The sequence below is a fragment of the Cryptomeria japonica genome, chromosome 10 (genome assembly GCF_030272615.1).
Source record: "Cryptomeria japonica chromosome 10, Sugi_1.0, whole genome shotgun sequence".
Taxonomy (NCBI): Eukaryota; Viridiplantae; Streptophyta; class Pinopsida; order Cupressales; family Cupressaceae; genus Cryptomeria; species Cryptomeria japonica.
In genome coordinates, this window is record NC_081414.1 from 364,672,049 (window position 1) to 364,678,728 (window position 6,680).

At 36.9% G+C, this 6,680-nt stretch overlaps 1 long non-coding RNA gene across 1 annotated transcript in view; it reads left to right on the forward strand.

The window, feature by feature from the left end:
• Window positions 1-6,480, forward strand: part of LOC131859674 (uncharacterized) — a 30,719-nt gene extending 24,239 nt beyond the window's left edge. Inside the window, exon 2 of the long non-coding RNA XR_009359284.1 lies at window positions 6,130-6,480. This is a non-coding gene — a long non-coding RNA (uncharacterized LOC131859674). The remainder of the gene's footprint in view (window positions 1-6,129) is intronic.
• Window positions 6,481-6,680: the final 200 nt, after the last annotated feature.

Here is a 6,680-nt window from a genome sequence, read left to right on the forward strand (position 1 = left end):
TATCCTTGACCATGGTAATGGTGGTTTTCTAACCCTTCTATTTTTGTCTTTCCCATTGTCCTCCTTTTCTCCACCTTGCTGGAAAAATGAAAAGATGCTTTCTTTTTTTTTTGTCTATCTGAAGGCAATGTTGCATGGGCACAACCATTAATCTCACAGTGGTGCATGTTATCTACTCTAGAGCTGCACTCCATCTGTCTTGTCCTTTTTTAATTTTTATTGAATGGGATCAACTCCAGATATAGCTTCCAACAAGTCATGTCAGTATGTTTTTCTGTCACATTGACTACAATAATGTTATTATTTATTCATAAACATCTTTTAGTTTGGTCAATAAAACAAGCCTCTTGAGGTGTCAGTCCTCCAACACACCTCATCAGCAATTCTTTGTCCACCAAATCTTTTCTCAATTGAATCATGTTCTTTTTGAATTCGCTTGTGTACTCTTGTGCACTTTGTCCTTATCTTTGATTAAAAGAATGCCATTTTCTTTCCCCCTCATCAGTTTTAAATGTAACTCCTTGAAATCTTCCCACTTCAAAATAGTTGCAAATTTCACATCTGTAGAGAAGAGGCATAACTCTTGTACCATGTAAGAGTGTGCCTGGATAACTTCAACCTTGCGTAAGCAATTTGTTGAGATGCATTCAACCCATGCAAATTGAAACAGCTCAATTTGTGCTATCCGTTGGTCCAATTTTTCTGCATTAACATCTCCAACAAATGGTTTCCTTTGATTTTTGATTCCACTATGAAGACAGTGTTTCCTACTTGAATAGAGATACTCCATCTCAGTCCTTAAACTCTTGAGTAAGTCCCAATTTCCCAAATAATACAAGAATGATATTTTCCAGCCTTTTCAACTCAGCCACTGAAAGTGAAGTTTGGGTAACATCTTCCAACGCACGGAACCTTGTCTTATTCTTGTCCATATCTTTGGTCATATCTATAGACACTGTTCTCAGTCTCCTATTCCCATTCCACTTACCAATTTCAAGCTCAATGGTTTTAGATTGCCACTATAACTTGCTCCACTCATGGGCATAACCTGTAGTCACCCTTTTCGAACTTCTTCAACACTCAATTTATTTTGATGATTTTGAACCTTCTTTGATGCCAATTTATATGTAAACAGCTGAGCATGGTCAATAGTTCATCAATTATAGATATGTATTCTAGCACAATAAATTCAAAAAATGTAGAGCTACACATCTATTTCATACATGGAACTTTGAAAGCAACATACACAACACAAACAAGGAAAACAAGCATACAAGACTGGAAATGGGATTTACCCCAAGGAAATTGAAGTTGGGTGAGAATTTCAGCAAGAGTGAGCTACTTCAGCTCCTCAATTCTTAAAATTTGGTTAAATGTAAGTATGCAAATTCCTCTGCTTCATAAATATGAAGAATGTAGTAATGCCATCCCTTTCAATGGTTTTCCAATTTGTTTTTATCATCCATGTCTTTAATGGGCTGGGTTGTTTTACAATAAAATGATGCAAGGAAGAGGAAGATAACTCATCTTTTCCAGCCATTACTCTGCCTAAAAACCTCGAAATTGCTGAAACCACCTGGGTGAAACTGAAATTGTTGTGGCTGAAGTGAATTGCATCCTATTGGAAAAGTTTGCATGAACATATTAGTGCACAAATTGGTAGGGCTCAAAATGTGTAAAATTCATTATTTTCCTCCTGCTTTGTTGCTCCTCCCTTGTTTTTCTATCATAGATAACTAATTTGAGATATCCTCTTTGTCAATTTCGGTACTATTCTCCTCTCTTTCCTTTCTCATGTCTTCCTCATGTGGTTGAGTGGTGAAAACTATTGTGAATTTCAGAATTTCCCAAATGTCGATGAAGCTTCAAGTGTTCATTGTAGTTGGGAGGGGTTTCATTTCTCTATTGGCACCTAGTGCTTGATTTTGAACTGGGTTTGAATCACATGAGTCCTGATGTAGTGTTGTTGTCATACTTTGGGGTGGTTTGAAAATCTCTATTGACTCCTGATGCCTAGTTTCGAACCAAGGTGAAACCACGAATGAAGTTCAATAGTAGCCAAGAAAGAAATCAAGGAAATCATGTTTACTAGGGGGTTTGGAGGTTTGATAAATTTTTGGACCTTCGACAAAGTTTAAGAATTGTAAAATTTTCTGATAGAGAGCAAAGGTGAAATTGGCTAATTGTGGAGTACTGATGAGTTCTTGACAAGTTCATGGTTCCGTCAAATCATCAGCAAGGATGAATTTCTTTAAAGCAAGGAATGATATCAGGGAGTTTCAAGTTTCATGACTCCTCTAATCTCCGACAGCTCCAAAGTAAAGAAGATGGGTGTAAGTGACTTTTGAGTGTCCTATATTTGTCAAACCTTTGACAAGTGCAAAAGTTCCTATGACTTTGTCAGTGCTAGTGAAGGATAAAAATGCATAAGGTGTAATGTATGGCTATTTTAGATTCAAATATATTATGTTCTTCTTCCCTCTTCATTTTATTTTCCTAGACCATTGTCTTGTGAGGGGACCTTGGATGATGGCATCTAGTTCTTGGTGCCAAATCCTTCCCACTTTGTTGCTCTTCCCTTGTTTTTTCATCATAGATAACTGATTTGAGAAACATCTAATAGACTGCTCTTGTTTGTCAATTTTGGCATAATTATGTTCTCCTTCCTTTCCATGTTTCCCTCACATGGTTGAGTGGTGAAAACTATTGTGAATTTCAGAATTTCCCAAATGTCGAGGAAGCTTCAAGTGTTTGTCGGCAGTTGAGAGTTTCATAGATTTATTGGCACCTGATGCTTGATTTTGAACTAGGTTTGAATCCTCAACATAAGTCTTGATGTAGTGTTCATCAACACTTTTGGGATGGTTTCGAACCAAGGTGAAACCACAAATTAAGTTCAACGAGGGATCCCAAAGCTTTGGCCAAGAAAGAAATCGAGGAAATCATGTTTACTGTGTTTGATAAATTTTTGAACCTTTGATAGAGTTCAAGAATTGTAAAAAACTCCAATAGAGAAAAGGCGAAATTGGCTAAGTGTGGAGTATTGATGATTTCACATGTCCTTGAAATCGTTGACAAGTTCATGGTTCCTTCAAATCATCAGCAAGGATGAATTTGGTTAAAGCAAGAAATAATGTCAGGGAGTTCCAAGGGTCCTAAATTTGTTGAAACCTTTGACAAGCACAAAAGGGCCTAGGACTTTATCATGGCTAGTGAAGGATAAAAATGCAATAAGGTGTGATGTATGGATATCCTAGATTCAAATCTCTTATGTTTTCCTTCTTTCCTTTGCGTTTTCTTTTCTTACACCATTGTCTCATGAGGGAACCCTAGATGATTGCATCAAGTTCTTGGTGCCAATTCCCTCCCATGTCTTGATCCCCATAGTGCACTTCTTCTCTTTCTCCATCCTAATTCAAGCCTTGGGCCTATAGGTCAACCTTAGACTTTATAACCAAGTCCTTTTGATTCTAGGACCATCTGATTTTTTGGTCCCTATGGCTAGGTCTTCCCTGTGCCCCTGCCTTTTTATGTGTTTCTTCCATTGGGTGTGATCCCTCAAGAGGAATTACGACCTTGCAATGTAGTTCCAAGTCCTTATCTCCCCTTGTGCCTTGGTCCCTAATCAATTCTCAATCTTTGTTTTCTTTCCTTTCTCGATCTTGGTCTCACCCTTCTATGCTAGTCGTCCCTTTGGGTTGTAGATGTCCATCCAAACTTGGAACCATGAGACTTAGTCCCAAGTTTCAATCCTATCCCATGACTTTTCCTTGGCTCCGCAATGTTCTCTGATCCTCATTTCCTCTTAGGACTTGATTCTCACTCCATTTTAATTCCTTGTCCATGTTCCCTCGTCAAGTTCGGCTTTGAGCCCTCTAAACCTGATCCGGTCATCTTGGTCTCGATTTGTGTTCCTCTCTTGATCCTAGTCTACATTTCCCCTATGCTTCCATGACTCAATCCTTGCCTCGATCCTTTTTCTTGATTTGTTTTTAGGCCCTGATTCTTTGCATGAACTTTGTAACTCCATGCTCCTCAACTCTCATCAATTCACTCATTTCTTCCATCAAATTAGTTTTCTTCCCTTAAACGTAAACTTTGTTCCGAAGTCCCTCTTGGACCTGTAAACCCATTGCTGGTCTGTTTCACACATAGAAACCTTTGCAACCTTGTGCCACCTACCTTCACAACTTGCCATTACTCCATCCACACCAAATTTGACCTTGCAACCACTTTATCATCAATTCACAACTGAATATTGTGTGGCTAACCATCTAGTGTGGTTGTTGAACTTCCAGCTGCCTTGTTGGACCCAAGTCTATTCTTTGCAGCTCATTGTGGAGTTTCCATTGACTTTCTCACTTCCCACATGCCACATCTATGGATTCCATGCCCTCCCAAAGTCCTCAATTAAAAGGGTTGGTCTTTGAGACAATTCTCTAGGCATTAAAAATCTACTGTTGATTCTAGAGCATCAAATGCTATTAGATTGAGTTGCAAATGAAAGAATGCATTTGGTGAAATTAGGAAGGGTCTGCAAATGCATATTTCCTGCCACTAGTGTGGTTGTTGAAGTTCCAGCTGCCCAGTTGGACCTAAGTCTATTCTTTGCTGCTCACTGTGGAGTTTCCATTGACTTTCCTCACATCCCACATGCTACATCTATGGATTCCATGCCCTCCCAAAGTCCTCAATTAAAAGGGTTGGTCTTTGAGACAATTCTCTAGGCAATAAAATTCTACTGTTGATTCTAGGGCATCAAATGCTATTAGATTGAGTTGTAAATGAAAGAATGTATTTGGTGAAATTAGGAGGGGCCTGAAAATGCATATTTCCACATACGAGTATGTCTCCATGACATTTTCTAATTATTTTAGGGAATGTATTGTAGCAGCTATGCATTTTCTCTTACCATAATTGTGGGGTGATGTAATAGACATTAGATGAAGGGCGATAGATTTTAATGCATCATTCAATGTTTTCTCTCTTTGATATGGGTTATTGTAGTCCTCAGAAGTATTGTGAAGTATGTCTATCACATGGAATGCAATATTTGATTTGTATGTAGTTGAAATCTAGTTTTAATCTTTCACTTGATAGCATCTCTTTCTGAATTAGTTGCCCAATGGAGTAGGCATTAACTACTCCACATTGTTGAAGGCTTGATCAATCTATCATTTCAATCACCTCCATCCCTGTTAGCTGTAGGAGTAGATTAAAGAATGAATGTTGTTAATGATACAATATTATAAACAAAGGAACAAATCTTAAGCAAGCTTATTGTTAAATCATGTATAGTGTGTCTACATCTTGCCATTGTGTATGAGGTATGAGATGATAAAATCATCTTAAGGGATGAAAATACCATTGTTACCTATCCTATTAGTGCATATTTGTCTTGACTTAGTGTCAAATGTACATTGGGGTATAGTTGTAATTGATTGTTACAATCATGTTACCTTTTGATTGGGTATAATAACCTATTAAGGATACTTCTAGGAATACCCCTCATGGGTTTAGTTGAGCCTATAGTGCAAGATTGCTTAGCCACTCTTGTTTGTTGGCCTTAAAATTTTCTCAATCTGTTGATGAACTCTTCTTCTACTTTCTTGACGACAAATGTTCTAGGATTGGGGACCTAACCTACATTTTTGGGAAGTAACAGATCCTACTGAGCATCTAAGTTATGTTCTCCATTTTGTCATAAAGGTCTTTTGGTAGGATTGACATGCGAAGGTAGCAACTATTTTTCTTTTTTTTTATAGTAATGTATTTTGATTGATCAGTATTTGTGCACTATACTTGATTAAACCGAAGTCACCATGATATCTGTACCATAACCCTTGATTCTTGTCTCTTAGTACTAGAACCATGTCACCATGCCAGAGACCCATATGAGGATGTCTCCAGAAGATTTGAAATGAAGTTTCATTTTGTCTCTATACTTCTTCTAAAAGTATCTGTTTAAAAATTAGGAACTTTGAATAGAGATTTCTTGGATATATCATATAAATTACATTGGCTTTTCCTAGAGTGTAGATATGTGGTTGTAAAAAGCTAAATGATTAAATAAGTTCACTAATAGATGTGTAATGTTCATTTACTATAATTGTCATTCTAGCATTGTAGGTTGAAAGAATTTGCTCAAGGGAAGCAGGTGGATGGCTGAGGAAATCCGTATGAAGAATTTGATCTTTCCATCAAAGTTCAAAGATATTATAAATTAACTTGCTTCTAGATGGTGATTTTGAAAGTAACTTAAGCTGAAAGCTTTTGTTTGATGGTTCATATTTGTGTCACCTTGGATGTTTGATAGAAATGTTAAATAATGATGGAGTCAAACAGGTTTTACAATGGTAAGATTTGGTACAACATTGGCGACCGCACTAAGAATATTTCCAATTACAAGCAACAAAATTACAAATTACATTATTGTTTTGGAAATCGCTGGAAATGGAATTTCAAAATTCGAGTCTATTATTGACAAGTCGTGATGTGCTTTTCATTTTTGTGCCTGTAAGTTTCAACATACATACATGTCACTTATTGAATTGATATTATGGCATCATTCTTCTAATAATTAACAGTAATATAAGAGATAAATTGATAAATCATTGATGTGTATTATGTTTTTTTATTTATTTAAGGGGTTAATGCTTTTAACCTGGAGCTATGAACTA